General features: G+C 47.1%; 2 long non-coding RNA genes across 2 annotated transcripts in view; one reads left to right on the forward strand and one right to left on the reverse strand.

The window, feature by feature from the left end:
* Positions 1 to 14,495, forward strand: part of LOC146856528 (uncharacterized) — a 61,835-nt gene extending 47,340 nt beyond the window's left edge. Inside the window, exon 2 of the long non-coding RNA XR_014981505.1 lies at positions 13,811 to 14,495. This is a non-coding gene — a long non-coding RNA (uncharacterized LOC146856528). The remainder of the gene's footprint in view (positions 1 to 13,810) is intronic.
* Positions 1 to 22,958, reverse strand: part of LOC146856527 (uncharacterized) — a 1,813,942-nt gene that overhangs the window by 606,534 nt on the left and 1,184,450 nt on the right. The window lies entirely within an intron of this gene.

Here is a 22,958-nt window from a genome sequence, read left to right on the forward strand (position 1 = left end):
GATGGCTTATGCAAGAGAGGCTGTGGGATGTTGGGCACCTTTCTACACATTATTTGGGAGTGTGGGGAGATCGTAGAGTTCTGGAAACAAATTCATGATGTGATGGAGGAGGTCACGGGTATCGCACTCTTCCCGGAGGCAAGACGATGCCTGTTGAATGTCTGGGGCCCCACCGACTATGATGCCGCTCAGACCCAATGGGTGACTCTGGGGAATATGGTGGCGAAGCGAGATATTGCGCAGCTGTGGGGATCCCAGAGACCTCCCACCTTGGTAACATGGATGGAAAATATGGACTGGGGCATGTTCCGGGAGAAAACGGTGTACAGTGCCCGGGGTCGCCCTAAGAAGTGGCATAAGATATGGGGCGATATCAACGAGAGATGTGTAGTTCCTACAGGGTGGAAAGTCGAAGGGGAATAAAGTTTTCCGAACCCGGACTTTCACCTAGTGAATGTAGGTGCACAAGGGAAGGGAATCCCTTAAGGGTGGAACTGAAACCCTCACACACCCAGCAAGCTAGGTGTCATGCTTCATCATCTGGGTTTTGCTCCTCGTCGGGTCGGCGGTGCAATACCCGACGGGCACCCAGAAGACTAGAAGAGTAGAGCGTAGCTAGCCACTCCTCCTTTGTGAGCAAATATAGCTTTGACGCCACTCACCCCCTTTTAACTAGGTGGTTGACTGAGCCAATAAAATTACATTTCAGATTAACCAACCTTTTTAATTCACTTACATCTACACTCCCGGGCCCTCACACGCATGCACCATACGGCAGGGAACAAAAGATCTCCGAAAAAGAGCCCCTGTTTGGGTGCCCGTCGGGTATTGCACCGCCGACCCGACGAGGAGCAAAACCCAGATGATGAAGCATGACACCTAGCTTGCTGGGTGTGTGAGGGTTTCAGTTCCACCCTTAAGGGATTCCCTTCCCTTGTGCACTTACATTCACTAGGTGAAAGTCCGGGTTCGGAAAACTTTATTCCCCTTCGACTTTCCACCCTGTAGGAACTACACATCTCTCGTTGATATCGCTACTTAGGGCCTATGTGTAGGACCTCTATAAAAATAGCCCACCTTTTACTCTCCTTCTCTTTGTCGAACATAAGATATGGGGGCAATGGAACCACTATAGGGGAGATATTTGTGTGCCCCCGGTTGCTGAGATGCTCGATGTGCAACTTTCCCCCTAGCTCTACTCCCAACTATATACGTAAACTGTTTATAACCTGGAGTCCGTACCCCTGCTTTCCCCTCGCTTCTTTGGCATGGTCTACCGCTCCGCTGATGGGAGTGGGACCTCGCCCCAGCTGAGAACTAGCGCATGCTTATTATATGCTTTGCCTTGCTCGTGTTTTTATTTTTAAAAATTTTTTGGGGTTTTTTTTTTGGTTTACATTAAAACTAAACCTTTGTTACTCCTGATGTACGGATATGGACCTTCCTACGTATTGTTCCCATCGTGCTGCCAAACCTCCGGGATGTCGGCTGAATAGCTGTGTACCATGTTGACGTAAATAAAGGTTTTAAAAAAAAAAAAAAAAAAAGACTGCTCTTTCAGTCTGCAGTGGCAGGCTGGGAGACATGTTTGACTTTGTCACACTCATGGTGGCACAATAAGTGCTGCAGCCCATGTGGGACTCTTTAACTTACAGGCCCCAGGTACCCCTGATACCTAATACTAGGAAATCATATGTAAGTCAATTAAACATACACTTTTAATAGTAAGATCATGGGGACTAAGGTCTGGTTAGTAAGCCTCTGTGGATTCTCAGAGTTGAAAAACCAGCAGCATCCGTCCAAAACTTTGGGGATAATCATGCAAAAAGAGTAATTTTCTTACAGAAACATCCAGGGGTAAATTCAACCTAGGCATATCCAATCTCTCATGCACATCATATACTATCAGTGGAAATCTGTTGGCCAAGTCATGACCACAGCCACTGGAATTATGCGACTGTGCGGCGATTTTTGCATATTTATAGATTTGCTACATTTGCCACATAATCCACCATGTGCTGCATAATCAGCAGATTTTAACAAACAAAAATTGTTTCTAGCTCAAACGGTTCAAACGTTACTAAAAACGAAGTGGTACAGGTTGCAGCGCACTGGAAGCCCTTTTGCGAAGGTTGACTGGTCATCTTTCTGTTGCTTATTGCTATATTTGGGTATTAAACTGGTACTAATGTGGTGCACCCAGTGCCTATATGATTCACACACCGAGAAGGACACAGACACAAAGTATAAAATTAACCTAAACATCCAATGCAGGGGGGGGGGGGGGGGACACAAACAGAGGGAAAGACAAAGACCTAGCATACTAAATTCCTAACCTTAGCTTCCCAAGTTGTCCAGCAGCCCTCAAATCGGTCTGGGAACCCAATGGGTTTTTAGGTCTCGCCTATTCTATCCCGCAGAGATGGATAGGCGAGATAATAGTAAGCAAACCGAAAAGTCTACCTAGCTGCGGATTGCGTACAGTTCATGTCAACACAATCACGCGCATTGTCAACAACTGCCACAACCACGCGCATTCTTTACAGCTTCCATGTTCTACCAGACACTTCGTGTGTGCGCACCGCGCTCTCCCTCTGTTGCCACACGCATTCAGCTCACCAGGCTGTACACCCCCTCACTCTCCATACGGTCGCATGCCTTTTCTTTGATCTACGCCGCGCGTTCTCAGAGGCTCCTCTCCGCCCACGCGTCTCTCCCCTTCCGTGTAGTTCCGCCCCGCCTTCTCTTTCGCGCATTTTTTTTTTTTGGGCTTTGTGTGACTGACTACTTGACCTCGTGCCTATGAGTTTTGCATGCGTCTATTATATTTATTTACTTTAAATGTTTTTTTTTAATTTAACTTTACGCACCCAAACACGTTCATTGTTTCCTTTCCTTCTTACATTCTTATGCAAAAAAAAAAAATCACTCTCTCCACAAACATCACTTTTATCCTGTCTCGCCTATCTGTGTTTTGCTGTCTGCCCTCGTCTTCAATAGTTTCCAGCCTCTGTATTCTGCTTTACGCATCCAAACACGTATGCTTTTGTCTGATTTTCCTGCTTACATTCTCATGCAAAACAAACAAAGTCACTCTCTCTACAAACAGCACTTTTATCCACATACCACTCACACTTACCCTTCCACACAGACCACACACACTGCCCCCTCACACAGACTACACACACTGCCCCCTCACACAGACCACACACACTGACCCCTCACACAGACTACACACACTGCCGCCTCACACACACAGACTACACACACTGCCCCCCTCTCACACAAACCACACACACTGACCCCTCCTCACACACTGACCCCTTGACACACTGCCTCCACATACACTGGTCTCACACATTACCCACTCACAGTACTTTAGGTCACACACACTGCACCCTTACACCCAGCACACACACACAGCCCGCACCCTTACACACTCACACTGTGCCCTCATACTATTCCCCCTCACACACTGCCTCTTACACACTGCCTCCTAGTTCGTACGATGTCAGTAGGTGCCTTTTCTAAATTTTAACAAAAATGCAAACGTTACAGGATCAAAGTGTTTCTAAAACGCATCAGTAGATTTTGGGGTTTTTTCGTCGGTTAATGTCTATTGGTGCTAGGGGTTTTGTGCTTAAATTAGAATTATTGTTTAACTTTATTTAACAAATGAACAAAGTTCACGTGGACGTTGCGGTCTGAAAATGTTGTGGCGCGCGTGCTGCGCTCTCCCTCTGTTGCCACACGCATTCAGTTCACCAGGCTGCACACCCCTTCACTCTTCATATGGTTGCAAACCTTTTCTTTGATCTTCGCAGCGCGTTCTCACAGGCTCCTCTCCGCCCACGCGTCTCTCCCCTTCCATGTAGTTCCGCTTTGCATTCATCTCTTATATTTATTTACTTTTGAATGTGTGTTTCATTATTTTACTTTACGCACGTATGCTTTTGTATGACTTTCATTCTTTGCTTTCCTGCTTACATTGTGATGAACATCACTCTCTCCACTAACAGCACTTTTATTCTGTTGCGCCTCTCTGTGTCTTGAGGTCTGCCCTCGCAAATCGCCTGCAACTGGTCCTTCACATACACTGGCCCCTCCCACACAGACCACACACACTTTCTAAAACGCATCAGTAGATTTTGTTTTTTTTTCGTCGGTTAATGTCAATTGGTGCTAGGTGTTTTGTGCTTAAATTAGAATTATGGTACACCTTTAGTTAACAAATGAACAAAGTTCACACTGCCCCCTCTCACACAGACCACAAACACTGCCCCCCTCTCACACAGACCACACATCTATCTATCTATCTATCTATCTATCTATCTATCTATCTATCTATCTATCTATCTATATAGCTATATAGCTATCTAACTATCTATCGCCAACGCTCTATCTATCGCCCTCTAGCTACCTATCTATCATCATCACTCTAAATACTTATCTATCTATCACACAAAATCTATCTATCTATTTATCGCCCTCACACTATCTATCTATCGCACTCACTCGATCTATCTATCTATCGCCCTCACTCTCTATCTATCTATCACTCTATCTATTTATCTAGCTATAGGACTCACTCTATCTATCGCACTCACTCTATCTATCACCATCACTCTATCTATCACACTCACTCTATCTCTCTATCTAGATAACAACCTCACTCTATCTATCTATCTATATAGCTATCGATCTATCTATCGCCCTTACTCTATCTATCGTCCTCCCTCACTCTATCTATCTATCGCCCTCACTCTATCGCCCTCCTTCCCTCTATCTATCACCCTCCCTCCCTCTATCTATCACCCCCCTCTATCTATCTATCGCCCTCCTTCTATCGCCCTCCCTCTATCTATCTATCGCCCTCCCTCTATCTATCGCACTCACTCTATCGCATCACCACAGCATCACTCAGGGGCACAACAACATCACTATGCGCTACCACAGCATCACTGAACGCCACAGCATCACTCGCCGCCACCACAACATCACTCAGCGCCACCACAGCATCAATCTGTGCAACCATTCAACAACAACTGGTTCAAATATGTTCGCTCAATGTTTCAAGCTTTATTACAAATGTCACAAAAAGATATTAATATTTCACTTCTGTTCTTGGATTTTCGTCACAATAAAATACACTAAACATAATCTTCACAAAAGTTATTTACAAAAGTTTAAGGTATTGCCATTATAAATTACAATAACTTTTATTTAAGTATTAATTATTTAAAACAATTAAAAGCCATTGTTATTTGTAATATCAATACATCTAAGTCACGTAAATACAACACATATTGCCTTACAACTGCTATAGGTATCACATTTGCGAAAGTTACAACTATTGGAATTGTAAATGACAAAGCTATTAATTTAGCTATTTTCAAAACCAACACAAATACAAAATTTGGCATTTACAAGACCAATAGCTCAAACTTTCCTAATGCGAGACCTATTGAATTGCAAATGCTTGTTTAAATTGCCCTCACCCACTAGATAGTGCCATGCTTCATCGTAGGGTCGCTAACACACCCTGGCACAAGCCAACGTTCAGGGTGGAGCGATATTCTCACCAAAAGAAAAATTCGACCAAATGGTTTCAAACTAAGGATCCCAAGTGCAGAAAACAAATAAGATTAAAACTAAGTCAATATTAGGATCCATTGTACCTGCCGACCGATGGTACCTCCATGGGGAGTTCTTGTGCACCAAGTTTGGCATGTCTATACGCGTCGCACTTTGAAAATGAATACATCTATGGCAGAACCAACCTATTTGCAAACTCAATAAAGTTGGGGCGTCGATGTAGCAACGATGTCCTTTCAATTTGGCATGGGGATCGGAGCACTGCTGCTAAGGTGGCTGAACAGTAGGCATCCCTAATGGTTCTTCATAGCCAGCATCTCGACGGAATCTTTACCATTTTTGGATTTGATTCTAGGCCCTGGTCATGTCGAACAAGTTGCTTACCTTCGGTAATGATATATCTGTAAGAAACATTAGTTAGTTTGATGGGCAGGAGGTAGTGGGGAGCGGGGAGTAGAAGAGGCGAGGCGGTGGGCTCTGGCCGCCTGCACCTTTGGCTGGGCAAGCTGGAAGGTTCTGTTTGTTTAGGGAAAGGCTGGGCTCCTGTATCTTATTGTCTAGGGAGGGGGGGCACGTCGAAAGAGGGAAAGGGGTAGGGGACGGGGGCACACTGACAGGGGGTGGGGGAGGGGGGGAGGGGGCCGGGTGGGAAGGTTGAGCCGTCTTCAGGAGAGTCGGGGTTGCTGCTACATGTGTGGTACTTCCTGGACAGGTGGGGATGGTGAGATGATTGTTGCCTTGTTGAGTTGGAAAACAATAAAAAATGTTTCAACAAAAAAAAGAAACATTAGTTAGTTAGATTCCTTACCTTAGAATATCCCCATGCGTCAGGCTGGATCCGCAAAGATTTTTCGTCAGCATTACCCTTGCGCATCGCTAGGCGTCGGCTGCGGCTCCGCGTCCGTCGTCGGCGTCGTGATCGCCGGGATGACGTCATCTGAGTACTTAGATGCCGCCCTCGCTCACTGACGTCAGTTCTTGTACATACCTTACCGCGCCAGGAACGCAGAGCCATGCAAGAAACTGACACTGGTGCCATAAAATCTAGGGCCCTGAAAGGGATGACCTTAACCCTAGATATCAGTTCGCAGAACAGGGAGGATGGGTGGGGCGGTAAGGAATCCAACTAACTAATGTTTCTTACAGATATATCATTACCGAAGGTAAGTAACTTGTTCATCTGAAAGAAACACGTTAGTTAGATTCCTTACCTTAGAATAGATACCCCAGCAGTACCAACCCCGGCGGTGGGTCTGCGAACCAAGATCATACCAGGAAGTCCTGGATAACGGAACGGCCAAAGAAGCCATCTCTCCAGAGTTGGCTGTCCAGGCAGTAATGCTTAGCAAACGTGTGCAGCAAGGCCCACAGAGCTGCCTGACAAATGTCCTGCAAAGGGACTCCCAGCAGTAGTAGCCGCTGTGGCCCGAGTGGAATGGGCCCTCAACCCCATAGGAGGTTCCTTCTTAGCCAAGGAATAAAAGGCCTTAATGCACAAAACGATCCACCGAGAGATGGTCCGCTTGTGCACTGCCCACCCCTTCTTAGTGCCCACGTAGCCAACGAAGAGTTGGTCGTCCACCCAGAACTGTTTGGTGCGGTCCAGAAAAAAGGAGAGCGCACGTTTTGGATCCAGACGGTGGAGCCTCTCTTCCTCTTTCGAGGGATGTGGAGGAGGAAAGAAGGTGGGCAATTTAACAGACTGGCTGATGTGAAAGGCAGTTACCACCTTAGGGAGAAAGGAAGGACGAGTCCTGAGAACAACCTTGTCCGGATGGGCAGAGAGAAAAGGAGGTTTAGAAGAAAGAGCCTGGAGCTCACTCACCCGTCTGGCAGAGGTGATGGCAACCAGGAAAGCAGTCTTAAGAGTCAGAAGACAAAGAGGACATTTATGAAGTGGCTCAAAAGGAGCGCTCATCAGATAGGTTAATACCAGGTTCAAGTCCCACTGAGGCATTACAAAAGGGACAGGAGGAAACATATGAGTAATGCCTTTAAAGAATCTAGCAACAACAGGGGACTTGAAAAGAGAAGGCTGATCAGGAAGCCGTAAGAAGGCAGAAACAGCTGAAAGATATCCCTTGAGGGTGTCCAGAGCAGAGCCCTGCTGAGCCAGGGAAAGAAGAAAGAAGAGAACTTCAGAAAGAGGGGCGGAAAGGGGATCCATAGCCTTTGCTGTGCACCACGCCACAAATTTGTTCTACCTGCAGGCATATACCGTTTTAGTGGAGGGACGCCTGGCTGCCAGAATGACATCACAGACTTCAGGAGGCAAGTCAAATGGCATCAACTGTCGCCACTCAATCTCCACGAATGGAGGTGGAGGCTGGACAGGTTCGGGTGGAGGACCGTCCCCTGCTGCTGCGACAGAAGGTCCTCCTGAAGAGGCAGTCGAATCGGGGGATCGATTGACAGACTGAGTAGCTCGCGATACCAGTATCTTCGCGCCCAATCCGGAGCCACAAGGATGACTTGGGCCCGGTCGCGCCTGATCTTCTTCAGCACTCTGGGCAGAAGTGGTATAGGCGGAAAGGCGTACAGTAGACCGCAACTCCACTCGCGACAAAAAGCGTCTCCGAGCCAGTGCCGTCTTGGGAATTCCAACGCGCGGAACTGATGACATTGCGCGTTCTCTTCGGTGGCGAATAGATCTAACCAAGGCTCTCCCCACTGCCGAAAGAGGCCTTGCGCCACGTCCGAGTTCAGATGCCATTCGTGATCCATCAAGCACCGGCTGCTGAGTTCGTCCGCCCTGGCGTTCAAAGAGCCCGCCAGGTGTTGAACCACCAGGGTGATGCCCTGATGTTCCAGCCATGTCCAGAGGCGCAGAGCCTCCTGACAAAGGGTCCACGACCCCACCCTGTTTGTTGCAATACCACATGGCAGTGGTGTTGTCCGTGAACACCTGCACTGCACTTCCCCGTACAGAGGGAAGGAATGCCTTTCGTGCAAGCCGGATCGCCCGCAGCTCCAACAGGTTGATATGGAGCTAGGACTCCACCGGAGACCAGAGGCCTCTGATCTCCGCCTCTCTCATGTGGCCCCCCATCCCAGGAGGGACGCATCCGTCACCGCCACAAGCTCCGTTTGGGGTAGGGAGAGGGATCTGCCACTGACCCCATCGCGGTCCGTGAGCCACCACTGCAACTGTCTTGCAGTGCCCATCGAGATCAGGACGTGGTCGCACAGGTTGCCCCGATGTTGAGCCCACTGAAACTTCGGGTCCCACTGCAGAGCCAGCATCCGCCACCTGGCGTGATGTACCAGCAGGATGCAGGAGGCCATCAGACCCAGCAGCCGCAGCACCAACCTGACCGAAACTCAGGATAAAGGCTGAAAGATCGGAATCAGAGCCTGAATATCCAGAACCCGCTGTTCTGGAAGATAGACCCTGAACAGCGCCGAGTCCAGAACCGCTCCAATGAAAAGAAGCTTCTGGGAGGGACACAGATGCGACTTCGGCACATTGATGGAGAACCCCAGCAAATGCAGGAGGTCGGCCGTAGTCTGGAGGTGGAAGACGACTGCCTGGGGCGAGCCCGCCTTCAACAACCAGTCGTCAAGATAGGGGAAGACTGGAACCCCTAATCTGCGCAGATGAGCTGCGACCACCGCCATCACTTTCGTGAACACCCGAGGGGCACTGGTGAGGCTGAAGGGGAGCACGGTAAATTGAAAGTGCTCGTGGCCTACCGTAAACCTCAGGTAACGCCGGTAGGCTGGCAGGACGGGGATGTGGAAATATGCGTCCTGCAAGTCCAATGCTACCATCCAGTGTCCAGGGTCTAGGGCAGCCAGAACCTGAGCTAAGGTGAGCATCTTGAACTTCTCCTTCCGGAGGAAGGCGTTGACGCTCCTGAGGTCCAAGATAGGGCGTAGGCCTCCTTTGCCCTTCTTGGGAACCAGACAGTAGTGAGAGTAACAACCCCGACCTACTTCTGGGCCAGGAACACGCTCGATGGCCCCCTTGGCCAAGAGGGCCGTAACTTCCTCCTGCAGAAGTTGCAAGTGATCCCCGACATGCGGTGGTACTGCGGTGGCATGGCTGGAGGGGTCGCCTCGAAGGGGAGGGAGCAGCCCCTTCAGACGATTTGCAGCACCCACCTGTCCGACGTGATGGTACGTCTGTAGAGCAGGTGATGGCGAACTCTGCCTCCTACTGGCGAGGAATGGGCCTGAAAGGTCGGACTAGGAAGGCAGATGCCGCGGGGGCAGATGTGTGCTGACCGGTTCTCTGTCCCCCTGCTCCGCCTCGGCGGAATCCACGTCCGCGACCGCGTTGAGGCTGGTTCTGCGGCCTGTGGATAGACGGACGTGCGGGGGCGCCCCTTCCTTGGCCACGAAAGGGGCAAAAAGCGGAAGTTTGCGGGTGCGGGCCGAGAGGCCCAAGGACTTGGCTGTAGCCCTGGAGTCCTTAGAGCGCTCCAGCGCACTCTCCGCTTTGTCGCCAAAAAGGCGACGGCCATCGAAGGGCATGTCCATGAGGGTGTTCTGGACATCCCCGGAGAAATTTGTGGATCTCAGCCAGGCGTGGCGACGAATCGCCACCGTCGTCGCAATCGCCCTACCTAGCGAGTCCGTGGTGTCATGGCCACATCGAATCGAGTACCGTGCTGCATCCCACCCCTCGGCAAGAGCTTGGGCGAGCCGTCCAGGTCTCCTCCGGACACTGGGGCAGCACGTCCGCCATCGTATCCCACAAGGAGTGGGTGTAACGGCCCAAAAGGCACGCGGTATTAATAGACCGCAACCCCAAACTGAGGGAGGAAAACAGCTTCTTCCCAAACTGTTCCAACCTTTTGGATTCCCGATCCGGAGGAGCGGACGGGAAGGCGGTCTGGGACGTAGAGGCCTGGTCGCCCGGTGCAGGGCGGTGGCGCCGGGCCACGTTCCAGTTCACAGGAGTGACTGAGGAGGGCTTGGACCAGGTGCCCATCAGAACGTCAGTCAGTGCTTCATTGAACTGCAGTAGAGGTTCCGAAGAGCTTACTGGCGGTTGAAGCACTTAAGTGAGGAGGTTAGTCCTCACGGCCACTGCAGGGAGCTCCAGATGAAGGGCTTCCGAAGCCCTGCGCAGCACCACGGAATAGGTTGCACCCTCCTCCGTACCCACGGAGGGAGGAGAGATGAAGCCAGTGTCAGGGGAGGTGTCAAGACCACTGGCATCCCCCAGCTATTCAGCCCAGTCCTGATCAAACTGGCACTGCTGTGCCAGAGGGTCCTCAGACTCCTCCCAGTCGTCCCCGTCATCTAACTCCTGGTAGACAGGTTGAAAGGACGGAGCCGGGCGCAGATGAATTGCTCATCAATCGGCCCCGGAGATGGCGCCGGGCGGCGCCGCTCCGACGCCAGACCCAGAACGGGGATAAAACTGGGGACGATGTTGTCCGAAGATGGCGCCGGGGGCGGCTCCATAGGGGTCGGCGCCGGCGGAGGGGTCGTAAGGTCAACCGGCGTCGACCTGGATCCAGGCTTGGATCCCACAGGGCCCTGAGGCGTCGGGACCAAAGTCGACGTCGGCGCTGGGGCCGGAGCCGCCGGCTCGCTAGGTCTCCCAGTCGGACCTGCGGGGCCCGAAGGCACGCTGGCAGGCCTCGACGGCAGAGCGAGACTCCTCATGGTCACGAGGAAGTCCCGAATCTCACCCGGAGTCGCATTAGGCCCAGGGACTGGAGGGTATGGAGCCGGGTGAGACTCCTGCGGCTCAGATGGAGCCGCGTGGGTGGTGCCACCCGAACCCTCAGCCGAGTCGCGCGACCGGCGAGGGGAGTCAGAAGAGCGATGTCGCTTCTTCGACTTCCTTTAACTGTGCCTTGACTTACCTGAATGCAAGGACTTTGAACCCGACGACCGGTGATGGCTGCGGCTCCGCGACCGGTCCATCGACCTCCTCCTCGACCAGAACCTCGAGCGACGCGGAGCCAACTGCCGGACCTTGAGGAGCTTGTGGGACCGCTCCCGCCTAGCCTTCGAGGTCAAGGCCCGACAATCGGGCACGACTCAGCATCATGGTCGGCCCCAAGGCAGTAGAGACACCGACGGTGGTGATCCGTAAACGACATCAGTCGTTAACAGGCGTAGCACGGCTTGAAACCGTGCATCCCTACCGGCACCAGGAGTCGAGGTTGACTCGAAAGATGAACAAAAAAAGTTGAAAAAGTTTAGTCAAAAAGTGACTAAAGGGTATGCTCTTCCCGGATCTGTGCTTACTGGCGTGGAAAAAAGAAGAACTGACGTCAGCGCGTGAGGACGGCGTCTAAGTTCTCCGACGACGTCATCCCGGCGATCACGACGCCGACAACGGATGCGGAGCCGCAGACGTCGCCTAGCGACGAGCAAGGGTATTGCTGACGAAAAATCTTTCCGGATCCAGCCTGACGCCTGGGGATAATCTAAGGTAAGGAATCTAACTTACGTGTTTCTTTCAGATATACAAAATGCATTTACAGAGGAAAGACAATAGGTAGCCTCTCCACTGGGGTGTAGGTAAAAGGATATGTGCCCAACTAGTGTTAATCAGCTGCAACCAACATCTATTAGTGTCAGGGAGTAGTCATGGGCACAGTTGTCATCCAAGTTAAAGGGAATACCACTTTGGGTGCACACCCATAACCCAACAGTCTGTTGGAGAAAATAAGAATAACATATACATGGACATGGACAGTCACGGGACTCTGAACACAGGTCTCCTGACCAAAAACACAAACCGGTGGGAATGAAAACAATAGGAAAAGGAAGTCACATGCAAACTGGTCTACGGACTTTCAACCATGAATGACCATAAGTAAAAGTTACCACACAAACTTTCCTCGCAGAATGGGATTTCCCTTGGGGTGGGCTAATTATTCCCAGCATTTTTCTGTCTTTTGTCAATGGTATCTTTGTGCACTGGGCTAAATTCCTGATTTGCAAAAAGGAGAATCACGCTGTGTCAAATGCGTTTCCACTGTGAAAAGATTTGACCAAACATGCACACAACGCACACACAGCTCGGCACAAGTACAGCGTCAGCAGCATTGCACCTTCCGTGATACACGAAACAGGTACATTAAAGATGGCAGTTGCATTAGTGCACGCTTGCTGCACACACATTCACACACAGCATAAATTACAGCGCCAGGGCGAGGTTGCCTGACGTGCACGTGTTTTGCCATGAAAATGATAAGCGGTTGCACTGCTGAATGGTTTAATTTTCCAAGCACGCTAGTGCAAACCATATAAATTAGAGATAGCAAAATTTTAATATTTTCATTAATAGACAAGATGATGTTTGGAATAAAACCACTATATTTCCAAATGCATATTTAAAGTCGATTTTTGCACGAGAGTAGCTACTTATTTCTAAGATTATACCTATATAATTGATTCAATCCGTCTGCTGGCCAAACCTCTGTCTGTAACCTGACTAAATGCACTGCTATTTTAGGCTGTAAAATCTGCCCATCTCGCTGTGTACTGCTAAGATGGCACGATTTGGGAAATTTGCTTTATTTTTTCACCCTTTCCCTTCTCCACAGATTGTTACTCAGAACATGTGGCAACTATAATTAGAAAGGACAGGATAGAAAAATGAAAGAAAGTGAAACGTCAAAGTGAAGACAGGGCTGCAACACCTACAGATTTTTAGGGCATTTGTGCCAATGCATCATTTCCCAAAATATTCTAATTGATGACTTTCGGGAGAGGGTCAGGTTCGCTTTTTAAAAGGATATGCGAGAAGTGCCCTTTTACACCCGATGGCATTTTAAAATCAGTTTATGAAAATTATGCTTCAAGTGTGCTATTTGTCCCATGTTTTCAAACATAAGTTCAGAATCCGCAAATCCCTGGAGGAAGTGCTGGAGCAGAGTTTTCTGTTTGAAAATTCGTTGGTTTTTGAAGCTCTGGCATGTCTATTTGTCATATTAATTTTCTGATTACTAATAATTAATTATTTGTCTTGTGCAAGTGTGTTTATATTAATCAATCCGTTTGTCCTAATAAGAGAGAGTTACACGTGGGTGCGCATAAATGTGCTGTTTAACAATAACGTGCGTGTTTTCATGTTTAAACGTTGCTATGTGCTGTTTATTTTTTAGCACAAAACGCTTTCCGAATTAATGCTTTTTCTATGTTGCAAGTGCTAGATAGATGCATACACATAAGGGTATTAGTGGGGTTAACACTGTTTAATCACTATGCTGTGGTAACGTTGTTTTTGTTTCTTTTAATTAAGATGGTCTATTGTGGCCTATGGTGGCCTAGTTAAAGATGGCCGATTTTGTAAGCCTGGCCTCGATTTGAAAATAGAAAACTGTGATGGAAGAGAGCCCTGCTGAATATGGTCCTGAAGTCAGCTGACCACAGTCCTTGCTTGCCTTGTGAAATTTTCCGTGAGGACATCAGCAGCCGGGGTAATCTTCGAGTGAAATGGAACGTCCTTGGCAGCCTTGGGAAAACAAAGGAGCTTTAGAGAAAGACTCTGAGCATTGGTCTCATTGCCGAGGAGAAGTAGAACTAACAAGTTACATTTGTGATTCTTGGTTCCTGTTCCGTAGTCTTTATTTTGTGATTTTTCCTGAGCGGAGATTTTCGAATGTAGCAATGTTACATCCTTTCCTTCTCGCTCTGCTCAGCGGTCCAGTGGACATTACAACTTTTCTATGTATCTTTCTTTTGTTCAATTCAGTATAAGAATTGTTAGCCTAGAGAGGGTCTTGCCACTTGCCATTTGCCTTTGCCGCGTACCGAATCTGCGCTGCTGAGGATTGATGCTGAAGGGACTTCGTCTTGAGAGACTTTACCGAGAGACTTGGCCTGACCCGTTCTGACATTTAGCTAGAATAGGTAACTATGAGAAAAATGATTTATTCTGCTTGATTTTCATTTGACTAATTTCAGATAAAGCAATATAATTTGAACATGGTGTTGGATATTATTTCTTGTCAATTATTGTGTATTATATTTTGATTATTGCCGTATAGGTTGTATAGATTATGTTTATGGACAGTCTCAATAACCAGATCTTATCGACCTGATATTGATGCAGGGTGACTAGGAGTTTCCTTCCACAGGTTTATTGCTGGTAGAGTATCTGAGCGTATGTTTAGTGAAATGGGCCCTAGCGTATGATGAATGTATGTGCGTGTAACTGTGAGATTACTCTATCTGTGGTAGTGGGAATATTATACACACCCTGATCTCTATCAGAAGCGGGACTTACTTGGTGCAACTGGTGGTGGGAAATTAAGCCCCGTCACTTTCAAGATCCCTAGTTGGCACTGGATTCCCACTGAATGTCTTTTTCCCACTACACCTATATACCTTCTATGGTGTCATCGTGCTTAAAGAGCATTTGGGGTTACTTCTGGTAACATCAGACGATAGCTCAAAGGATGTCTGATGTCACTCTTCACTTTCATCGGGTTTGTGGGATGTAATTTCCCTGGCCATAAATACTTTGGTGAGATGGCTCTGCTGGTTGTTGCTTGTGCTCTCATCTGGTGGGGATCTATTCGGGCAGTTTGAACTGGAGTGGTCTGAAGCAGGACCAAGTCTGATTTGCAAATGACTAGTCTGTCTAAAGTGGCACAGAGGGCAAACAAATGATGGACTGGAATGCGGCCCAGAGTAATGAGATTAATTTAAGCATTCCACCCATCAATTTTTTGTTTTTCTACTACCATTGCTTTATGGTTTTCCAAGTATGGCTGAAACGCAGGATGGAGAAACAAAATGTATCATGGATTAGGTACATATTGAGGGATGCTGAAAACCCAGCATCACTGACTTCTACCCATCACCCCTTCACATCAACACAAATTTCAGAACTGAAGAGTGTATGGGGTCAGATAATGCCTATCCCAAAGTCAATGTTTAGCAGGGTCATGCACATATCACTTGCCAGTTGCTTGAACTACACGAAAATCACTATCAGGTACTGAATAATGGTAGATATGTACATCGCATATTAGGCGTCCTAAAAGCAGAACTAGGCCATAAGACCCCTTTAACACACCCTAGGATAAACCTCTCTTTTTCTAAAGGAACCAGAACGTGTCCCTGATCACTCCTGGGTGTGCTGTTAAACAAACAATTAATCAAAATGGAATTCATTTACATTGTTTATTATTAACCTGAAAACTTGAATCCCGCCATTCCCAGTGCTCACATTGAAGAGTTCTCGTGTGGCCATCCCAAACTTGTTTTAGATTACACTTCCAACGAAAAGCTACACAAAGTGGACTCACTGTTAGTTGGTGATCAAGAGGCGAGTTGTAGTTCGACTGTAACACTGCTAAATATACTAAAAACCATTAAAACGGTGTTGAAGTCACCATTCACAAAGACATTCTAGCCAAGTAGAGGGACATGGGAAAAATGCAGCATCCACTGGTGAAGACAGCCCATGGCACCGCATGGAATAAGCAACTGAAAGACACAAAGAGTGCTTCATAAAAGTCTTACACAAATAAATACAAGCATTGGCAAAGTCAATTGGTCTTGCCGTTTGAACGCCATTGTATCGCTGTTGATTTTGCCGATTCTATTGAGAATCAGCATATAAATATGTTTTTGCTAATGTTGTACAACATCAACAAAATAAATAAATAAACTGAAAAAATATAACAATGCCGTGTACATACACACACATGCATATACGTCATCGTGCTATGTCAGCACAGCACAATAATGTATGAGTGCACCTGTGTCACCACATGACATCCCAGAGTAGTAGACACCAATTTTGGAGTGGTAATAAAAAAATAATTTAAATGCATTTTAAAAACAGAGCAGCTGGACATCAAATGTAAGCTGCTGGGTCTTTCAAAAAAGATTTTTAAAATTATATTTTTAAAGACTGTGACAGGAGCGGTAGTGAAGCAATGGAGGACTGGGTGGGAGGAACAACAAGGAGGGGGCGGCGGTAGCAGCGAGGAGTTAGCAGAGGAGTAATGGTGGCTTTTGATGCTTCGGCGAATAAAAAAAGATTAATTAAAAAGCTGGAAGTGGAGAAGTTGGAGCAACACGGAGAGTGTTGGGTATGGGCTCCTTTTTTGAGACGGCAAGCAGCACACGATGGGGAGAGCAAGAAAATACATGCAATCCCAGTGAATGCTTAAAGAAAGAGAAAGATGTAGTTCCTCAAATTTGAGCAGTGGAAGGATACACGTCATGAAATCAAAAGGATGGTAAAGGAGCTATGCCCCAGGGGACGGATAAACACAGGAGGAGCAAAGAAAGTCATAGAATAAGTAGTATGAAAATGAGATTGATACGAAATCAAACAATGGTAAGCAATGGTTGACCCAAAGCCCACTGTAGATTTGGCATTCTCAAAAATGGGTCTTCAAAAAACGACAGCTAAATGCCGCCTGTAGGTGGGGCTTAAATATCAAAGGAGTGAATCCCTGATTTGTTGTAAAATATTTAGGCACCTGTATTCTACAATAAAATATTTTGCAAAGTATCCATTCCCACCCACATGAATCAGACATGGGATCTTACTGCAAAACACACCTTGCATCATATGTTGGGAAAGGCTTTCGCTAGCCAAAACTATAGATAGGATGAACAAATCTAAGTAGCAGAGAAAGGTGACAGGCTAATTTTCAATACTTTACTGCCCTCACGGCTCAAAATAACAAGGTTTTACCCCACAATCAATCACGACAAAATCCACTGCTATCAATAAATATATGTTTAGCTTACCACCTGTGATGAAAATCCTCACCCTGTCTGATCCACTGTACTATTACCCCCTTATTAGATCTCAGCTGCTAACAGCTTTGGCTGTCTTTTGCCAGCAGACCTATTGTATCCAATATATTTAGAGCACGCTTTGGGTCTTCCATTATTCATGATTCAATAGATTTCTTATTTTTTTCGGGCCTCTGCCCCTGGTGATGGCTTACCTCCTTATTCTTGTGTTTGTCCAAAAAAGAGGGAGCATTTCTGCCTCACCCTGTTTTGATTGGACAAGTTTCTTCATCCATTACAGATGTCAGAACCATTCACCCCAGTACATTAGGGTCTTTTATCTCTCCTTGCCCCCCCCCCCCCGCTCGCCCATCCTGTTACCTGCCCAGCTGCTCTCTTTATTTTTTTTAAATCACATTCTCCTCCAGCGCATGCTTACCCTTAATGCCCTGTCTGCCAGCTGTTTGAAATTCAGCAGCAGGCAGCCATCTTTAAATGGTTGCTAAACCTTTGAAATACTGTCACCATGCATGGACACCTGTATACATGCAAGCACATGCACCACAAACATCTTGGAATGGTTTTGTGAAGCTTCATGAAAAACCATTCTAAGATGTCAGCCTGTATATATGCTCGTAAGACCAGCACTTTACAACAGGTTTTGCAATAAATGATGGGAAAGTCAGACCAAGGATTGGCAACAACAATAGGTCTGAGCCCAGGAGTCACAGCCAAGACTTACTGGCTTTGCCAATGCTTGCTAATTACTTTTCACAATACTCCCCCGAGAAAACATCTGTAAGGTACACCACATAACCTATTTCCCCAAAGTTGGTAGTGTGACTGTCTTCTATCTATGAAATCACTCTAGGCTTTTTATGCAACCAATAAAGCTCACAAGGTAATATTCTCCTGTGTCAATATGCACACCCATGAAAGGTGCTTGTGGCTTGATTCTGGGGTGAAACACCTTGAATAATTGATTGCTATAAATTAGTTGTTTATTAAAGACAACGTGTAGTTCCTACTGCACATTACTGTGGATATAGTCCCCGTTTGTTTTAGTCACAACAAGGTTGAGGGTGTTTGGAATCAGCCCTTAGAATTTAAATGTTATGATTTCAGTATTCACTCTTTCTGTATTGTAAAAAGGATTTTACAGTAGATGTGCAATCGTGACATCCCATTGCCGACTCACCCAGCACTTCTGCGCATGTGTGTCCTGCAGCGGGTAAACTCACAGTGAGGTCAACCCCTTCTCAGCGTTCATCATGCCTCACCCAGAGCTCCTGATGAAAGGTCAGCAGCCTCCGGCAGCTCTTCCAGTCACAGCAGCATCACAGCAGGGTGTGACTCATCCACCAGCAAAGGATCTCCGAGACCAGGCAGTGCTGGGCTCTGCCTGCTGCAAGCTGCTGCTCTGGCAAGGATCCCGCTGAAGCTGGATCAGTGAGCCCAATAGTTTCAGGCCGTTAAAGGAGATGATATTATGAAAAAGATGCACACGGCTGCTTTCGAGAGTGCCCACAAAACGACAGCCTTAGTCTTTATGTATGCTAGGGACATGCACCACACACTTATGAGCTGCACTGCATTAAAGATGGCACACTTGAAAAACTTCTCAAAGTGGCTCCCTGTCAGCAGGCACCATGTTCCTAGATGAGTGATTTCTGTAAACAAACAGTTGATTTGGCAATCGAACTATCAACATATGAACATGCCCACTTCTTCTGAAGTTCCACCGCTCTCGCACATACATGGCAGTCACTTCATCCTGTTTGCCACTCTTCTGACAGCCCCAGATCCTTCAAGCCAACCGGAGACTGGAATGAAGACCAAAGGTCGCATTAAGTTGATTTTTTTTTTTTTTTTTTACTAGTTTTGGGGCTCTCACTGGGACCAGCTTTCAACAGAAGATGGCCTTTATAAGAGGAATGGAGGAGAAAAAATTATGTTTTAGGCAAATAACTCCCAGAAGAATCTGACAGCCATGAATACTGACCAATCTCCTCTATGACCACATTCAGCCCAAAGGCTGGTTACAGACGACGCTCACACCAAAGCTCACCCATATCAGAGTGCATGCCTAGACCCATGAAGCTCACCTATATAGATCCTAGCCCATATGTGACCATCTAGGACCTGCCAGCAGTCAAGAGTTTATAGGACCAGCAGGCACAAAGAATCTCCTCCCAGAGCATACCCACTGAAGCATGATGCTCGCTGTGCCTGATGTGAATACCACTGTTTCTCAGGAATGTCTACACGCCTAGAAAAGAAGAACAATAGTTACTTACCTGTAATCTGTGGTTCTCCAGTGTTGGTATCTTTCATAGATTCACATGCCTGAATCATTCCCCGTCGTCAGAGTGGGAGTCCCACGGTACATAAAAAAGCAATAATTATGCACATAATAACCATAACATAGGTAACATAGAACCAGGAAGTAAAGTAGCTAGAAACTACAAGGAAAAAAACTTCCATATTTATGACTTGTCCAAGTCATTATATACAGTCCAAACTGCAGCCAATCAGGCGACAGCACCCTCCAGAATGTTCTCCTTAGAGGCTCAGGCTCTCAGATTTTCTCGCACAAGAGTGAACCAAAGTGAAAAGAGCATAAGCGAGCCTCTGAGGGGAGGTGGGTGGGTTGCATGTGAATTTATGAAAGATACCAATACTGGAGAACCACAGATTACAGGTAAGTAACTATTGTTCTTCTCCAGCATTGGGGTATCTTTCATAGATTCACATGCCTGAATCAGAGTAGAAAGCAGTACATCCATAATAATGCTCGTAAGATTCTACTTGTAACATAATCATATGTACAAGAGACATTATACAATAACAGACATGGTAGTTCCATAATATGCACATATATATATATATATATATATATACGTATATATAGAAATATAGGGCAATGTTCATATAAATAATAAGCATAGCTGATATGTGTCTGAGAAACAGTAAAGAGGAGGAGGGAAGAACAGAGGTTCACCTTATTTAAAAAGATTACAGAGAACCGCTTGTCCCACAGACGTATCTGCATTACTGGCAGCTTCCAAACAGAAGTGTTTTGTAAAAGTGTGCCTGCTGGACCATGTTGCAGCTCTGCAGATTTGATGAAGAGGCACACCAGCAAAAAGAGCAGTAGAGGAGGAGATTGCTCTAGTAGAATGGAGTTGTTTGTAATGGTCTTCCTGCTTGCTGATGACAGAAACAAATTGCAGCAGAAATCCAACGAGGTATGGTCTGTTTGGATATTGGGTGTCCCTGGCGTATCCTTCCATAGGCCACAAATAGCTGGTCAGATTTACGGATTGAAGAAGTCCGTTGTAAATAGAATTTGAGACATCTCTTGATGTCAAGGGTATGCAAAGTCCTTTCCGCAGGTGATTGAGAATTAGGAAAGAAAGTTTGCTTAGATGCAAGTCCGAATGTACTTTAGGCATAAAACTGGGGTTAGTGCGTAGCACTACCGAGTTTGAAGTGAATTGAAGGAAAGGCGGATTAATAGTGAAGGCTTGAATGTCACTGACCCTCCTAGCTGATGTTAAAGCTAACAGCAGAGACACTGTCCACGACAGAAACTTCAAATCCACTCTATGAATAGGTTCAAAGGGGTGTCGCATAAGTTGTGCAAGCACCACGTTAAGATGCCAGGATGCAGGTGAACGGCGGATAGGAGGAAACATCCGAAAGAACCCTCTGAAGCACTGTTGAATGATCCTAGCTGAATAAAGAGAGTTGGAACCATCTTGTCGATATCTTGAAATAGCCGCTAAAAATACCTTCAGAGTAGAATGGGAAAGGCCTGATCTTGCCAAGTGCAAAAAGAATGGTAGAATCTGCTCCGGTTTTGCATGGATTGGATGAATTTTGGCAGCTTGACACCACATGCAAAATCTCTTCCATTTAAGCCTGTACGTCTCAATAGTGGAAGGCGCTCGAGCATTGGCTAACACCTCCTTACAGTCCGCAGGAATGTTTAAATGAGCGAATTCAAGGTGCTCAGGCGCCAGGCCGCTAATCTCAGAGATGCAGGGTCCGGATGGCAGATCTGTCCGTTCTGGATGGACAGAAGGTTCGGTATTGGTTGAAACTGAATGGGATCACATTCTGAGAGGAGGAGGAGTTCGGTAAACCAGAACTGGCGAGGCCACATGGGAGCAATGAGAATTAGGCAACAAAGTTCTCTCTTCATTTTCCGGAGAACATTGGGAACCAACGGTATCGGAGGAAAGGCGTAAGCATAGATCTGCGACCAATTCATCGAAAATGCATTCTCGCGTGACCCCTTGTGGGGAAGCCAAATTGCGAAGAATGGGCATTTGCGGTTCTGACTGGTCGCAAACAGGTCTAGATCGGGACGACCCCACTCCTGAAAATTCGATCCAGCGTTGGTTGATGTTGCTCCCACTCATGATTAGATACTTTTGATCTGCTGAGGGAATCCGCCACGACATTGGAAACTCCCGGAACATGTATCGCTGACAAGCTGATCCTGTGTCGTATCGCCCAGTCCCAAATTTGTTGGACTTGTTGAGAGAGCAGGGCAGACTTGTTTGTTCAAGTAGTGCATACTTGTTGTGTTGTCCGTCCGGATTAATACTGATGCCCACAGAATGATGGTGCGAAAAGATTTTAGGGCCAGGAAGATGGCTTGCAATTCTAGGAGGTTGATGTGCCACGTCCGCTGCTGGACGTTCCACTTGCCGCTGACCGTCAGCCCTTGAAGGTGTGCTCCCCAACTCTCGAGGGATGCATCTGTGGTGATGGTGAAACTTGGAGCTTCCACTAGGAATGCGCACCCTTTTTCCACGTTCCTTTTGCGTGTCCACCAGAGTAAGGCTTCTCGCATCCGGGGAGTGATGCGAATGAGATCGTCGAAGGACCCTGAAACCTGCAACCATTGGTCGTTCAGCTCTTCTTGTAGGGGCCTCATTCTGAGATGGCAATTGGGGACTAAAGGAATACAGGAAGAAATCTTCCCCAGAAATGACTAACTGCCGGACTGAAACGCACCTTTTTGATTGCAACAGGTGGGCAAGTCTGCAAATTTTTTGTTGCCTTTCATTTGAAACAAATGCTTGTGTCAGTTGAGTGTCTAATGTGGCTCCCAAGAACGTCTTTCTTTGCGATGGGACGAGATGAGACTTGTCAAGATTGATGGAGAGGCCCAGAGATTGGAAGAGGGACAAACATCTCTGAATGTGGGCGCTTGCGACTGCGAAATAATTCGCCTTGATAAGGCAGTCGTCTAGATACGGAAAGATTTGGATCCCCTCCAGACGAAGGTGCGCGGCCACCGGTGCTAGAACCTTGGTAAACACACGGGGTGCGGAACGTAGTCCGAAAGGAAGGACTTTGAACTGGAAGTCCCTGCCAGCCACTCTGAACCGCAAGAATTTTCTGTGTCTGGGTAGAATCGGTACATGGAAATACGCGTCCTGGAGGTTGAGGGTGGCCATGTGACCCCGCAGAAAGGAGATAAAGGATTGATTGAAGCGTTGACATCCGGAAGGATTACTTTTTTAAATATTTGTTGAGGGAGCGAAGATCCAGAATGGGGCGCCATTCTCCAGATTTTTTCTTTATTAGAAATAATCTTGAATAAAACCCGGTTCCTCTTTGCAATTGAGGGACCATTTTGATCGCGCCCTTTCGTAGCATCAAATTTA

Source organism: Triturus cristatus, chromosome 4_1 (assembly GCF_964204655.1).
Source record: "Triturus cristatus chromosome 4_1, aTriCri1.1, whole genome shotgun sequence".
Lineage (NCBI taxonomy): Eukaryota > Metazoa > Chordata > Amphibia > Caudata > Salamandridae > Triturus > Triturus cristatus.